The 16,245-nt window shown below is 37.9% G+C and overlaps 1 long non-coding RNA gene across 1 annotated transcript; it reads left to right on the plus strand.

Moving 5' to 3' along the window:
• The first annotated feature begins 953 nt into the window (after window positions 1-953).
• Window positions 954-4,938, plus strand: LOC125141544. The gene is made up of 2 exons (XR_007140967.1): window positions 954-1,225; window positions 3,102-4,938. It is a non-coding gene; the product is annotated as an uncharacterized LOC125141544 (long non-coding RNA).
• The last annotated feature ends 11,307 nt before the right edge of the window (window positions 4,939-16,245 follow it).

The following is a 16,245-nucleotide window of genomic DNA, read 5'->3' on the forward strand; positions in this document are numbered from 1 at the left end:
GCGCAAACGTTCCGCATCTTTCATCCAATCAGTACGAGGAGCTCAGAGCACGACCGACGTCCATTGGCTACCTCCTGTGTAAGGGGCAGATCTCTGGGAAGCGGAGCAGAAGCGTCACGTCAAAACAATTTCTAAACGTGCACTTGAGCTTATAAAGCAACAAAACGCAGTGGAATCTATGGGTTTAAATCTGAACTGGGGTCTGCTAAGTTAAAAAGACACTGTCACAGTTTACACTAACATTGTTAGGATCACAATGTTCTTGAGAAATCCTCACCATAAATGAAGTGTAAAACCCATTGATTTGATTTATCATTTTATTCTAACTGTAAGAAAAAAAATTGCTGATTGAAATTATTCCGTAGTTAATGCTGTTAATAATAAAAAATGTAACTATTAAACATAATTAAACAAGTCAAAAGAAAAAGTATTTATGATTAATAAAACGTTTCATTTTTGTTCACTTTAACGACTTAAATATAATTATTGCATTTGTATTTCTAACAATTAAAGTAGTTCTAATAATTAATGTACTGCCATACTTCGACCAATTAAAAATTACTCCCAGAAAAGAAAACATTTAACTGTTTATGTATGTTCATCCACAATAAATTCATTTTTTGTTTAATTGTCCAACTGTAATTAGCCTCAACTCTTTATTTTTTAGTAATTATATATATATATGTGTGTGTGTGTGTGTGTGTGTGTGTGTGTGTGTGTGTGTGTGTGTGTGTGTGTGTGTGTGTGTGTGTGTGATTAAAAACGTAGCAACGTAGCACATATATAAATCACATTAAAAAAGTAACTCTTGTTTTTGTTTATGTGTAAAGCCTAGATTTGTATATAACTGCAGGATTTCCTTTTCCAGAAAGTTGGGAGCTGTTGTTTCCAGAGCGCCGAGGATAGAGGGACCTTCCTGCATAACAAGCAACTAGTAACAGTTAGTGCTGATTTTAATTAGCATAAATTTTCATATATTTAAGGGAAAATAATAGCGGAGTGGAGCAGATCGGGACACAGGAGAGAGAGAGAGAGAGAGAGAGAGAGAGAGAGAGAGAGAGAGAGAGAGAGAGAGAGAGAGAGAGAGAGAGAGAGAAACTGCGCTCAAACAGACAGCACCTAGAGAAACGCTTGGATTCCCTGCCGCCGGTCAGAGAGATGTTCAACAAAGGCTGTTTCACTACTAACTGTAACCATTTTCTCTCTCTCTCTCTCCTTTACCAAGGTGAGTGATTTCATATACAACATTGCAGTGACTAAAGTGCAGTTTATGGGCGACTGTGATTTATCGGATTAAGTTCACAGGTTTACACTATGGATGAATCATCTCTTAGTTTAAGAAGATTTCTCGGAGTGTATGGAGATTAGATTAGATTAGATCAGTGAGTTACTAAACGAGTTGGAAACGTCACAAGTCGCTCTTTTGCTTCACTGAACGCCAGCTCTAGGCCGATCAGTTTCTCCTGCTGCTATAACATTACAATTATCCATTACTTTGCTCCTATAGACGATAGAAAATATATAATAAATACTTAGGCCGACTGTACAATTTTAGATTTGTTCAAAATAATAATCAGTGCGCATAAAAACGCGTAAAACGGAAATGTGTCAATTGTTTTTTTTTGTTTTTTTTTTGTCATTTCGTTATTCTTATTAATTTATATATGAACTTATTTAGTAAATCGATGGATAATTTAGAGGTTAGTTAAATTTTGATCCAGTTCAACAGTTAAGTGACTATAGGGAGAAGGAAAGACTAGATGCAGGGAAGGCCAAAGCGCTTGGATAGGATTCGTGCTGAAGTTTGCGCTTGTGTAATCTGTTGCTCTGATCGGGAGAAACTTCTTTCTTTGCGCTTTGAATTGTGAGTTTAGACAATGTTATATGTTTAACTGATCACAGTGTATGTTTGTGTACACAGTGTATTTTGTGGTGTGTAAAGCAAAGTAAAATAAACCCAGGGTAAAAGTTTATAGCTTTTATATGTGCCTGAGCTGTAAAAGCTTTTATATGTGTCTGAGTTCAAACAAAATAACACCTACATAATATGGTCTTGATAGCAGATATTTTCTGACACTTTAAAACGCTAGGAGTCTGTAAGTGAATAATGCGTGTGAACTAAAGATTACAGTATGGTTTCTGCAGCTGTCAGTTAAGCAACGTTGCTTGTTTTTTAGTGTGTCTATATTGTTCCCCAGTTATTCCTTCCTTAAACTTCATTCATGCCTCCACGCACGCACACACACACACACACACACACACACACACACACACACACACACACACACACACACACACACACACACACACACACACACACACACACACTTTTAACATTCTTATGCTAATAATGCAATGCCTACTCCTTAGCCTGTCATTAACATCAGCAAACAAAATATGTTAGCTTCAGATTTTGTTATTCATACTTACACGCAGAGTTTGTTATACATACCTACCATGATATAAAAACATGCTGTACGAAACACACACACACACACACACACACACACACACACACACACACACACACACACACACACACACACACACACACACACACACACACACACACCTATTTAATCTGTTATATAGGATTGCATTAATCATACTAAATATTTCCCATGGGAAGTACCCTCATGGATCACAACAAATCAGAGTGAAAATGAATCACATTATTTTAATAAACATTTTTAATAGATTTCCATTATTTTAACACAACACCTAGGTATATAGGTAACAGCAATAACACACGAAACATATGAAATCTATATAATCCGTACAAGACCTAACTCTGTTTCCAATCCAGAGTTTAGGCATAACTAGCATCACTATTACACCAACAACAACAGAATCCTTCTTCATAATCCACTGTAGAGAGTATTTCATGTGCGATGCTGTAGAGATACATAGGGGTTCATACTGGGAATCTCAGAATGCCACTGAACTGAGTAATTGCACTCCCATAACAAAATATGTATTAAATATAGAACCAATATATACACACAAATATATGTTTACAGCTTCTCAGAATCTGGGAGTTTTAACTGTGCACTTTTCTCTTCTTTAAGTGATTACGATTCACATATCTTTCTTTTCCGCAGGTGAGTCTCAGTGCTTCTGCTAAGCACACAAGGACTTCTTTCACGGAAAACTTCTTTACAGAGGCAGGATGGCTGGGATTATCTTTCCTTTTGTGTTCCTTTTCCTCTTTTCCTCTCACCTTCACAACACTGACTGCATAAGCCAGTGCTACACAGCAGACATTAGAGCTCCCATCAGAAAGAACACATATAAGATGCTGAATCAAGCTATAAGGATATTGACAGAACGTGTGCTACTGTATTTTGATGCTTTTATAGCTATTTCAGATCAATGTACCAAAAACTGCCTTGCCATTTGTATATTATATATTGGCTATTTTTTTTTCAATAATTAGATTTTTTATGGTATCGCAGTTGGAAGTCAGTTGTGAGCAATATAAGAGCATACAGGACAAAACAGTAAAGGTATAAACCAAGGTTATGCATAACAAAGTGCTTTCCAAATAGTGAATCTAAATCATGAAGGGATATTGTTCAACTTCAACAATTCATATATACAATTATGTATGCAATAACTAACCGTGAAGGATATCTGGCTGATCTGCTTCAGATTAGAATGCTTGTAAACACTGAAATGTGAAATACACACTTCAGCAATTGTCACAACTAACAACTGAAATTAGTGCCAACATTCTTGGTTTTAATTTTTAAAATCACACAGCATACACTGTTAACTCTTTGTATGCATCCAAATCTGCAAAGTCTCTGCTTTCTAAGAATGGTGTAACATTTTGCTCTGAGCACTTATAAAGAATTGCTTTTTAAAATTTTATTCAGGGTCTTCTGTTACTATGCTTCATACCAGTAGGAACAAAACCATAGAACAGCTCTTTCCTGCTTTCATTCTCATCATCTGCATTTGCATTTTATTCAGCTTACCAAAGGAAATAGCCTGCAGTGAAAAAACTCAAACCACTATGCATATATGAAAGAGAGAGAGAGAGAGAGGGAGAGAGAGAGAGAGAAAATGAAAGACCAGAAGTAAAAGGGACACAGAGGAAGATGGAGTGACAGAGCACCCTGAAAGGAAATGACAGATTATCTCAGAGCTTCTGTCCATTTCCAAACGTAGTCATAAACCAATCTTCGGGAAAAAAAAAAAACACATCAGCATGGCATGCAATGATATGAAGTGCAATGCGCTCATCCTTTGTCACTTAACCACGGATATCTTTACTCAAAAGCTTTAAAAAGTCCTTTGATAGTATCTAGGGACCAATTTACAAAAATCTCCATGCTATTATTACTAGAAAGTGAAGGCACAATGCTGTTCTGTCTGTGACGACTGGGTCATCCTTAGGGAAGTGAGAGTTCGAGAGAATCCTCAGTCGTTACCTAAGGACACGCCACAGGCGAGTTATCGTCATCAGACCCCGTTAACTACATGCGGTCTCAGCTCCTCTGACAACGAAAGGGACCCATCAATGTTTCAGTCCACAGAGAGTGCCTCAAAAAGGCCTTTAAAGTGAGTAAAGCCCATTCTCTTTAATTCTGATTACACTCTAAAAGTGTCTTTAGCATGTGGCGGCTAAATTGGGCTATCAGCACTAAGTAGCGGCAGGGAAGAAAAGAACCAATTATGCCAGTCACAGCCAGATGATGATTCTCATCCTCACTGCCTCGTTCCATCTCTCACACACACAGAGGGAGAGAAATATTACTCTTTTTATGCTGAGATAAAGAGACCACACACACACACACACACACACAGCTGACATACATATGTGTGCACACACGTCGCAGAACTAAAATACTAATGTTACTGTATTTCTTTCTTCAAATATCAGAAATCTCTGTTTTATATAATAAAGAAATAAATCTGTCCCTCACCAGTGCACCTCAGGATTTGAAATTTGCTTAAAGGGGAATTTTAGGCTCAGCTCCCAATACACAACTGGCACTGATCTACCTCTACCAAACTCTATTGTGGTATCGGCTCGTTGCATATTAACAGCATAAAAGGTTATTCATTGCATTATGGGAAAAAGTAATAACAAATAGAGTCAAAGAATATAAAAAAATTCTGACACTTGATATTTTATAACTACATGTAAAGGCGAATTAAATGAATTATATTTAGTGTTCCCTGTATCTTTATACACATTACAGAAAACCTGTATGTTCATTCAGCCATGACACGTCTTACAGTTGCTGATTTATGATCCTCTGATACATCAACACGTGTCACCTTTTTAAGGATGTCAGTGAAAGATTAGTGCAGAATATTTGTGATCTAACAATAAACAAACAAACAAACAAACAAACAAATAAATAAATAAAAAAGAACTTGTGAGCAGAACTAGAGAAAACAAGGACTGAAAAAGAGCAATGTAAGATATTGGTCAATTTTTTGTTGTTTTATTCCTTATAAGCCAAAGAAGTTCTACAGGTTTTGACTGCTGTCAAGAAGAGAAAAACAAGACAAGCACAGAAAATCTAAATCAATAATGTCAATGTTTCCCCCCATTTAGCACTCTAGGTAGTCATTGTGCTCTGCTGTAGTGATAGCTGTTAAAAGATAAGTGGGCTGTGTCATTCCCAGACTGCTCGGCTGTTTACCTCTGAAACTCCCAGTGCGGGAGCTGCTGCTCACGCTCATTTACCTTACACACGACCAGGGGTAGGAAGCTGCCGCCGGCAATCTGTGCACACTACAAAATAAACCACTAGGAATAGTGTATGGGAGAGAGAGAGAGAGAGAGAGAGAGAGAGAGAGAGAGAGAGAGAGAGAGAGAGAGAGAGAGAGAGAGAGAGAGAGAGAGAGAGAGGGAGAGAGTTTATAGATAATGGACTGCTTCTAGTTTAGAGTTTCAGTAAAGACCCTCAATCTGTAGAAGAATCAGCCTTCATTTGTCACTTACACATTACAGCGCAATGCATTTATGTTCTTCACATACCCAGAACGTTAGAAAGCTGAGGTCAGAGTGCAGGGTCAGCCGTGATGCAGCTCTCCTAGAGCAGAGAGGGTTAAGGGCCTTTCTCAAGGACATGTCTGTTATTCTGATAAGTAACCCCATTGAGCCAATACTGCCTTTTTCAGCCCGATGAAGCCATCATGACTTTCAGATTCATTTCAGATTCATTTTTCACAGATGCCTAATAGATGATGTTAAGACAGTGGTGGGCAATTTCATTAAATGCTATTATAGTCAAGGAAGTTCTCAAAGATAACAAAATAACAAATATATGCAAGATTATATATGCAAATATTTTGGATTTAATATGATATTAGACACTGATTGGAAATTAAATGCTGTAATAACTGAATTATAACATTTATTATGGATGCATAATGCTTTAAAAAAAAAAGGCACAGAATCTTTTACTGCAGTAAGTTTATGAAATGACTATGACATAGAAGTTATAATTGTACCAACCTTACATGTCAGAGTTTTCTTGTCATCCAGAATAAGTTTTGGTAACAGAAAATATAAATAGGATGGCAGTGTTCATATGTTGACATTGTTAGATGGAGGGAATGCCAACAACTGCATTTTACAAGACAGTATACTGAGAAATAGCAGCAGGTGACTTGTACATTTACATTTCTGGCATTTAGCAGACACCCTTATGCAGAGTGTTACATTTTTATTTCAATTTATACAACTGAGCAATTAAGGGTTAAGGGCCTTGCTCAGGAGCCCAGCAGTCGCACTTTGGTAGAACTGGGATCTGAACTCATGTCCTTCCGATCGGTAGTCCAAAGCCTTAACCACTCTACCCTACCCTACCCTACCACCCCTACCAATAAAAAGTGTTTAGCCAGAGGAAAGAAATATTACTGTGTTGAGAAAAATCAAAAACCAAAGAATTAATCCTTAAAAATATTATAATTGGTGTCATAAGACATATGGGAATAGGCCCCAGATGTTGTAACAGTTTTAGGGAAAATATAAATAACCACATAATATAAAAAAAATAGTAATCAAAAGATTTACAAATGTATTGTGATAATTTAATGGTATTATAAGAAGCATACTTCAGATGTATGCATTACCATCTGTAATATTCTCTGGTATAGCTTTTCTACTGTAACAAGCTACAAATGATATGCATTATCCTGACTCTCATCCTCACCTCATCATACTAACCTACAGTGTAAGTGAGAGCGCTACCTTTCAGCGTCTAGGCTCATTGTCCCAATCCTCCACACACACAACCCTGGAACTTCTCCTTCTCACAAGAGCTTCCCCAGTCTGCACTGTTTAGCAGACTGTCACTGTCCATGCACTGTTTCAGAAAAGCACCACACACACACACACACACACACACACACACACACACACACACACACACACACACACACACACACACACACACACACACACACACACACACACACACACAATATACACATTTATCATCCCCCCAAAACATCCCAAGACCATGTGACCTACTTCCCAACACCACAACAAATCCAGTGATCTTGGATAATGATAAGAAATTCTAAATCAGGATTCCAGCTACAATTACACTTTACCTTCCTTCCTCTGTCATGCCTTCTCTCTCTCTCTTTCTCTCTCTCTCAACCCCATGCACTAACAGCCCGTGTGAGTGTGAGCTGTCCTCGGGCACCGAATGTGCTGCTCAGTGCCATGCCAAGCTCGGCGAGTATACACTACTGAACAAAAAAAAGGAATGCTCTAAATCACCTCAGTAATCCATACTGACAAGAGCAAGACAAGATTAAGTTCAGTCGGTAAATATATGCCCTTTTTCTACCACACTTTCTAATGTCTTTTTTTGTACTATGAAGATGAAAACACTGTATATTGCTTCAAAAAGCTTCTCCAATGTCACATTAAAGTCCTCTTAAATATTAATTATAAAACACTCATGAAAGGTGGAAAAGTAGTTTTTAGTCAAATTAAGTACTGCAATATTACAGGGAGAAGAGATGCAGATGAGATACAATAATATATGACAATGCAGTGGGTTGAGATATAGCAATTTTACACCGAAATTTAAAAAAAAAATAAAAACAGAAAAATGGGAAGTTAGAAAGGGAACTCATTCTTCTTCTCCCCTGCTTTATACAGGATGGTGGAAATTACAGTATGAAGAGTAAGGTAGAGGAAATTAACAATCTCAAACAGACTTATTGAAAAAACAATGAGGATTTGCGTGTGAAGTGTATCTGAAAACCGTCAGACGAAATGACTTCAATATAAACAGAATGAAAGTTAACATAAAAACGTGCAATGTGCCAACTAAACGGTCCGGAAAAGGTCTCAATTTCATGCAGGGATTGGCAGTCAAGATAATGTGTAGCTAATTAGCTAAAATCACAGCATAGCAGGACTTTAAAAGGAGGTAAGGATTGCAGATGATGTGGTCTCCAGGCAGCTATGAGCACACAGCACACTTGCTCCAAATGTTTTACTGTAAAAAAAAAAAATAGCAGGTAATAACAGTTATATAAAATAAATATAAATATAAATATCAGTTTCTTATGATAAACCTTTGAACAGGTAATACTTGTGTTGAAGAAATGTTTCTGGATTTATCACTAATGGACACAGCTTCTTAAATCATATGCAAGCACATTTTAACGTAATAGAAATCAACCACATCTGTAGCATATAGTCAATGATTAGAATTGTTTCCTTGATCAGAAATACTATCAAATTAGCCTTATAGTGGAAGTTTTAAGTGCAGTCGTAAGTAACGTAATCATTGAAAAGGTAGAGTACATAATGTTATATACAGGTACATAGTGCTGATTAAAAAATTACTATTACAAACTATTATAATATAACAAGAAATGTATACAGCTGTATCAGACATGAGTGATTTCCTTAACAAGCTGTTCATAATTCTTATTCATAAAATCAAGCAGTTAGTTCTGGCAGGCCACGTCGTCAAGCGTGCATCAGCTGTTAATCAGCTGTCCACGACACGCACCAATCCGGTTACAACATCCATATTAACCGACCATTTAAATTCCCATTCATAGAGCCGTTCTAGCGCTTCGCTGCTGCTGTGATCTAAACTCCCTCCTCCAACCCCAACTCCACCATGCCGGAACCCGTGTTAGCTGTACCAGTTTACATCTTAAATCTCCACATATTTCTCTCTCTCTCTCTCCCTCTCTCTCTAATTATTTAATTATCTATATATCCATTCATTTATTACTTTCCAAAAACGCGTAAGCAAGCATATAAATACCATGCATGCTAGTAGTTCTGTTATACAGGGGGTCTATTCTATTTTCTAGTCGCTGCTCTCCCCACTCTGTCCATGCATGCACATGGACGGCTGCGTGGATTCTTGCCCAGAACAGAACCATACCGCCAACACTAACTGTATGCATATCATCTAATAATTCCCTTGTGACAAAGTGTTCCTTACAGAACTGCATTCCAATTTCAAATCTGATTGTCAGAAGGTGTTGACTACTTTTTTTTTACATGGCTGAGAAAGTACATCCAGTTTAACTTTTTATAGCTGTAGTAACAAATAATTCACAGGCTAATAAGAAACGGATCAAAGTCGGTTTGTTAAAATTCTGTTTTCCATTAGTAGATTTGTGTGTGTAACATTTATGGAAGGAGTCTAAAGTATTAGCTAATTTACAGATATGGAAAAGTCTTTAGGATAGAGAACTTTGTATTGTTTGATTTCTGCAGGGTTTAGTCTGTAATTTTTCAAATGAAATAAAAATAACTAGCTTGTCCAGTGGATGTTCCACAAAACTAAATATAACTTATAAACATTTAAAAAAGCACATGTGATGCATTTATACATTAAAATGGTATGTAGTTTTTTTAATTTGGAGTCATTTGTTCATTGCTGTAGAATGATCACCTGAGCGTAGTACCAGCTCTCAGTGGAGCTACATCACATCACTCTGTTGTTGATTATTTTCCTATAACAGCACACCCTGTAATATTGTATTCATTAATCACCAAATACTGATGCCATAGGGTAAATATCCGTCTTATTTACTGCTTAGTTTTCATTATTACCTCAAAGGTGTCACTCCTGTGATATTTACTATATTAAGCTTATGGACTACACTGGTAGAGCACTTCTACAAAGTGTAGTCTCATCCCTGACAGGATTGTTTACACAGAATTTATTTATTTACTGATACCACTGAATTTCTGAAAGTTTTATTACGCTATTTATTGACTGCATGTACTTCTATTATAAATGAATTTAAATAAATAAATAAATAAATAAATAAATAAAAATGTAAATCTGTTTGTCAGTACAGGTATATGTTAAAAATGGCACATGCGCTTACACTTACAACACACAGATCAGGTGGAAAACAATAAAACACTCCTTTACATGAACATTTCAATGACATACATTTGGAGAATGTGATGAAAGATGTGATATGTGTGTGCATGTGTGTGTGTACTTGATCTAACACCTACTTCTCCCCCTACTTCTATCCTGCCAGTGCTGGCAGAATGTATTAAAGTTTGATAAGGTTTGGACACAGGGTATTCTTTCATCTCTCTCCCTCTCTTCCTGGGTCACCTCAGAACTGCCAAGAAGTCTGAAAACTCCAACGCTGGGCTCAAGCTTATTCCAAAGCTGAGTTTTTCAATTCTTCCACTCAGAGTCTATGAAGACCTCTATACACTAGCTCGTTGTCTTATTCAAACCCGAGGAGAGGCTCAGTCTGCTTGTGAAGATAAATAGCCTTCTCTGCTGTTGAAACTCTGAGGAACCACTGACCTTTTTATTCAATAAATGCTATTCAGTCAGATTTGGTGTACAGTTTGCATAAGCAGCCACAAGCAGGACACCTGCTTGGCTAACTGTAACAGCTTCAGTCTGCACATAGACATTAGAGCTGCTGAGGCTGCTTTACGAATTGCCATGTCTTTCTTACTAATCCTCAACCATGTGCCACTGGCTACTGAATGGGAAACGGCAGCCGCACAGTGTCATGCATCACAGGTTGCGTTGGAAAATCCTATAGAGGTATAATCTCTTTCACTGTAAGCACTGTAAGCAGTACAAATATACGCGAATGAGCCAACATAAAAATATTTGCTTGAGTTAGTTTACTGAGGGGAAACGTATAAAGGCACCACGGATGTGACTGAACGGCTTAACGGATGTCATTGTTTCAAAAAATGTGTGTATGTGTGTGTGTGTGTGTGTGTGTGTGTGTGTGTGTGTGTGTGTTTGCGCATGCGTGCGTGCATATGTGTGGGTTATTTGCAGAAAATTACCAATGAAAACTCTTCTTTGTGGATGTGTGCAGCCAGCTGGCCGTGATAGCCTGAACTGCCCAGGGACTTAAGAGTGCCAAGCTGGCAGAGGGCAGCCCTGGGGCAGAGAGGACTGGCAGCTCCAGGCCTCCAGGGGGGACAGAGGAGCAGTGAGCCCATGGAGCAGTAACCTGCCCCCTGGGGGGAGATGGGGAGGAGATCTCAGCTGGGTGGAGAGCTCAGCCTGCCTCTCGAGGGCATCTCGCTGCTTTTGCTACATTGCTGTCATCTTGACCCACTGACTGCCCGTCGATCCTGGCACCGTGCCAAGCAGTAATGGCAGGCCGCACACAAAGGCACTCTGCCAGTGTCCTGCTGCAAGTCTGTGACTGGCAATGAATATAAAACAGTGTGCGTGTATGTGTGTGTGTGTGTGTGTTTGTGTGTGTTTGTGTGTGTGCGCTTTCAGGCTGTTTGTGTCTTAGTTCATTAATCTAGCTAGACTAGATATCTGTGTATGTCACTGTGAAAGGCAGTGTGAGTCAGTGTTTAGTAGATTTGAGGATAGGGGTTTATACTAACATCCAAACTTAGTTTAATGTCAAGCACATTTGCCTTCCTGAAAAAATAAAGCCAATGTTATACCGGGTCACTTGTGCTTAGTTGAGTATCAAAGGTCTGTCATGAGCATATGCTCCATAGCAACATCACTTTTCAACTTTCATTACATTTTTCATTACAACGTTCTACAATGTTTTGGATGTTCTACACCAACATATTTTAACTAAGCTCAACCACATGCTATGAGAATTAGATCGAGTGACCTAAATCTACAAAAGCATTTAACAACAATTTCCAACATGCATCAGCCATCATAAAGAATGTTTAATGAATTAATGAAATAAACTTTTAAGCTCATTTTTATCTCAAGCTGACAAAGCTGTTACTGTTGATATTAAGTTGATGTTAGTGATTCATACATTAGTTAATACAGCATAATGCTGCATTATGACACATTCTGAACTGACATTTGTTTTCATGACCTTGTAAATAGTTGATGTCAGTTTTCCAGTAATTTATTGGCAACTTTCTTTTGCAAAATTAAGAGTAAGCAATTGTAATAATTAATGCTGTATACAATAACACATCATATAATGGAGTTAAAGGTTACAGGTCTTGCCCAACATTTTGACAGTGCAGGGATTTGAACACACAACTGTGCTTTGTTTCTCAAAGTCTTAACCAATGAGACACTCCAACATCACTGCAATTAGCTTAGTCACTGATTTCTACTACTGACTCCACTAAAAGATTCCAGTTAGTTAATACAAGCTAGTCACACTAATTGTGGTGGCTCATTATTTAAGACATTAAGATATAGAAAAGAAGATTGTGTGTTCAAATCCCAGAACCACCAAACTGTCTTATTTGGGTCTTTCAGCAAAACCTTTCAGCTCAGTTGCATCAAGTAAAAGTGTAATTACATGCATATAGTATTTTAAAGTGTAATATATTATTTGTCATAAATACTGAATTTCTGTAATCCAAATCTTTACTACTATACTTAATTGGGAAGCCAGATTTTGCGGTAAATTTATTAATGCTCTAGTAATGTATTTACAGTAGTAAGTAAACTGTGTATTTTACTATTCATACGATTTCTTTAACTGGTATTCAATATCATGTTTTTGACCCTAAATCAGAGTACGATTGGTTTAATGTTGTGATGAGCATTATGTAACTCAGAATGGCAGAATTTCAACACATTATGTTCACGTTAAATCAACATCATAAATAATTGTCATAACATCATCTTATATCAACAAAATGTCCTCAGATTCATCTGAATGAGATGCTATGACAACATGGCATTAAAATTAATAACGGTTTTTGTCACAGCAAACTCATGTTGGAAAAGGAAATTATACATTTTATGTAACATTTTTGACAAAAAATATTTTTTTAGAACATTTTAGTACTAAACATTTGGTTAAGGTAAAACAAAACAAAACAAAACAGGAGCTTAAAGATTGTCCTGATGTCGCTTGAAAGCAAATTAATCCTTATGTATGGTAAATGAATTTTTACTTGTGACTTCCAAGGGCTATTAATATATAATAATGGACCAAAAACAACTAACAATAATAATAAAAGTAAGAATAACAATAATAATTATAGTAATCATCATCATCATCATCATCATCATCATCATCATCATCATCATCATCATCATCATCATTATCATCTTGTTACCAAAGGCCATGCTCTTCTTTCCTTGATGAGATATACAGTAGTTGTTACAGTACCACTAACTGAACTAGAAAAGAAACAATAATAGATGCTCACATCCTTTTACATTTAAGCTGAATATTTTATGTGTTAAATCATTTTAACTACTCAACGGTCTTTGACAAGGTGAATTGGTTCAAAGAGTGAGGAGCACTCATATTAATATTTTTATCAATCAATGATGAATCACATGTGACAAACACAGCTCTGAGTATCATTTCTTAGACTATATGTAAATTTTTAGTGTATGTTTTGTATATACATTACTGTTTTTGCCATTTGTCCATATGTCTTTACCTTTCGATACCTTTCGATACCTTCCTCCTCCTCGTTCCAATTCTCTTGATCTCCATGTGACCTGCTTCTCTCCATGGTAGCATGGTGTCATTTTGCCAGGAAAGCCCAGATATTTTAACTTCCCCTGAACTAATTTTCACCATCATTATCTTTTACCATCAGTTTTTCACCACCGATTATTTGATTTTAGTCTCTTATCAATCTGTTGAAGTATTTTGTCACAGAAAAAAAAGAAATATGTACTAACTACAAAGCTGCCTGGTCACTCTGTTGCACTAATATTACTAAAATAATGAATACTGTGATGTCCTTATCTGTGTAATGTGATGTGCTGGCGTTCCATTAGAAATCAGTTGATGCAAAATTAATTTTGTTATTTGTGTGTGTGTGTGTGTGTGTGTGTGTGTGTGTGTGTGTGTGTGTGTGTATGCGTGTGCTCTTGGAATGGTGGCCTGAGGCCCAGTGCTGCGTCTCATAGATAAAGCCTCCAAACTTGTGAAAGCCGTGCTGTGAGGGGGCCCTCTCTATCACCGTGGCAACCCCAGAACATTCCCGTGGTTTCCTTCGCCACCTCTTTTGGGCTTTCATCATGGCACTGAAGAGATTGCTTGCCCCATCCCCCCTTCCCTCACACACACACACATCATTTCCTCTCCTATCTCCATCAAAAGTCCTCAGTAAAAAAATAAAGAAACTGTTTGCCCAGTCTGGAGGACTGCAGCACAGAAGGAACGAGGGCTTTTTAAAGTACAGCTTAACAACTCAGCATGACACAGCACACATGAGAGCGCTCCCTGAGTTCAAATCAAGTGCTTTTAGATTATTTCTACTCCATTTCAACTCTTCCGAGTCTGCTGCTGCTGAAATGTATTGCAAGAAAAGGTGTGTGTGTGTGTGTGTGTGCCTGTGTGTGTGTGTTCCTTGCAGATTTTTTCCTTCCTTCAATGAGCATGCTATGTGTAACATTGCATGTGCAGTGCATCTGGACAGAAAAGCATTACAAGTGTAAAATGGTGTCTTCCCATCCATCCATGGTTTCTAGGCACAGTGGGAGTAATTGCATTGTGTTTCACTGAGCTGTCCCTCATGGCTCAGCATTGTGTTCCAGCCTGCCTTCCTCGATCTTTTAACTCTGGGAGCTTTCTGAGCAGAACAAGTGCCCCCTTTCCATTCAGCTTGCCGTGACCCTAAGACCTCTTCTCACACCCCTTTCCACTCAACACCATCCCTCTCCCAGGCCCTGTTCCACCTCTTGAGTTTTCCCTTCACACTCTGCATGCACCTGTTATGTGCTGTTAGGCCTTTCCATAAAACTTACCTCAGCATCACATAACTCCCTCCTTAACCTATGCCCAATTTTCTGAGTGCTAACTAAGATCTCTTTTTTCGCTCTTGTGTGCTCATGATTTGGGAAGACTTCAGACAGGCTGACCTATTGTGGGGAGGCTGTTCCTTTGACCCGGTGCCTGAGTGAGGGCATTCCCTTCTTTGTCCCCTCATTATAGCGAGCCATCTTTAAGCAGGGCCACGGTGCTCCTGCGTTCCCACGGCAACCCATCCACCCGAGGCCTGCACCCCACCAGGGGTACGAATGAGGTAATGTTTACTGAGCAAATCCTGATCACTCCACCAGCCAGGCCTTGCTCTTAATGAAAAGATCCTGCAGGAGCCAGCAGCTAGAATGACAAGCTAAAGCCCTGTCTGATGTTCAAAGTAAAACAGTGGGAACTACAGTAGAAAAAGGGAGGGATTAAGAGAGATAGAGAGTGGGAGATGAGGAGAGGCAGAATAAGAGTACTGCAGTGAGAAAGTGATAGAGAGAGAGAGAGAGAGAGAGAGAGAGAGAGAGAGAGAGAGGGAGAGAGAAAGAGAGAGAGAGAGACAGACAGGCAGAGACAGAGCGTACAATGGGAAGAAAGAAGAAGAAGTGCAGTAATTGAATTTGGTGCAATGCCTAGAATAAATGTTATTAAAAAGAAAAGAAAAAACCACCTTTGATTGCACACTGATGGCACATTTTAAATATATTAATGTACTAACGATCACACTTTAATAAGATTACTTAAACAAGTAAACAGTAGTGGTGAATAATTAATCATTGTTGATATTTGTATAATACAGTTTTTTTGTTTTTTGAGAACAGCACATTGAAAACACAACTATTCTGTGTGTGTGTGTGTGTGTGTGTGTGTGTGTGTGTGTGTGTGTGTGTGTGTGTGTGTGTGTGTGTGTGTGTGTGTGCATAACTCTACTTGTTAACTAGCATTACCTGGAATCTTAATAAGTTCTAAGTTACTTATAAGTAAATAGTAACACATCATGTGAATACAAAGAAGATCGGCAAGTGAAAGCAGTGCTTTAAACTTTATTAATGCCAATGTGGG

This window comes from Tachysurus fulvidraco, chromosome 6, assembly GCF_022655615.1.
Source record: "Tachysurus fulvidraco isolate hzauxx_2018 chromosome 6, HZAU_PFXX_2.0, whole genome shotgun sequence".
Taxonomy (NCBI): domain Eukaryota; kingdom Metazoa; phylum Chordata; class Actinopteri; order Siluriformes; family Bagridae; genus Tachysurus; species Tachysurus fulvidraco.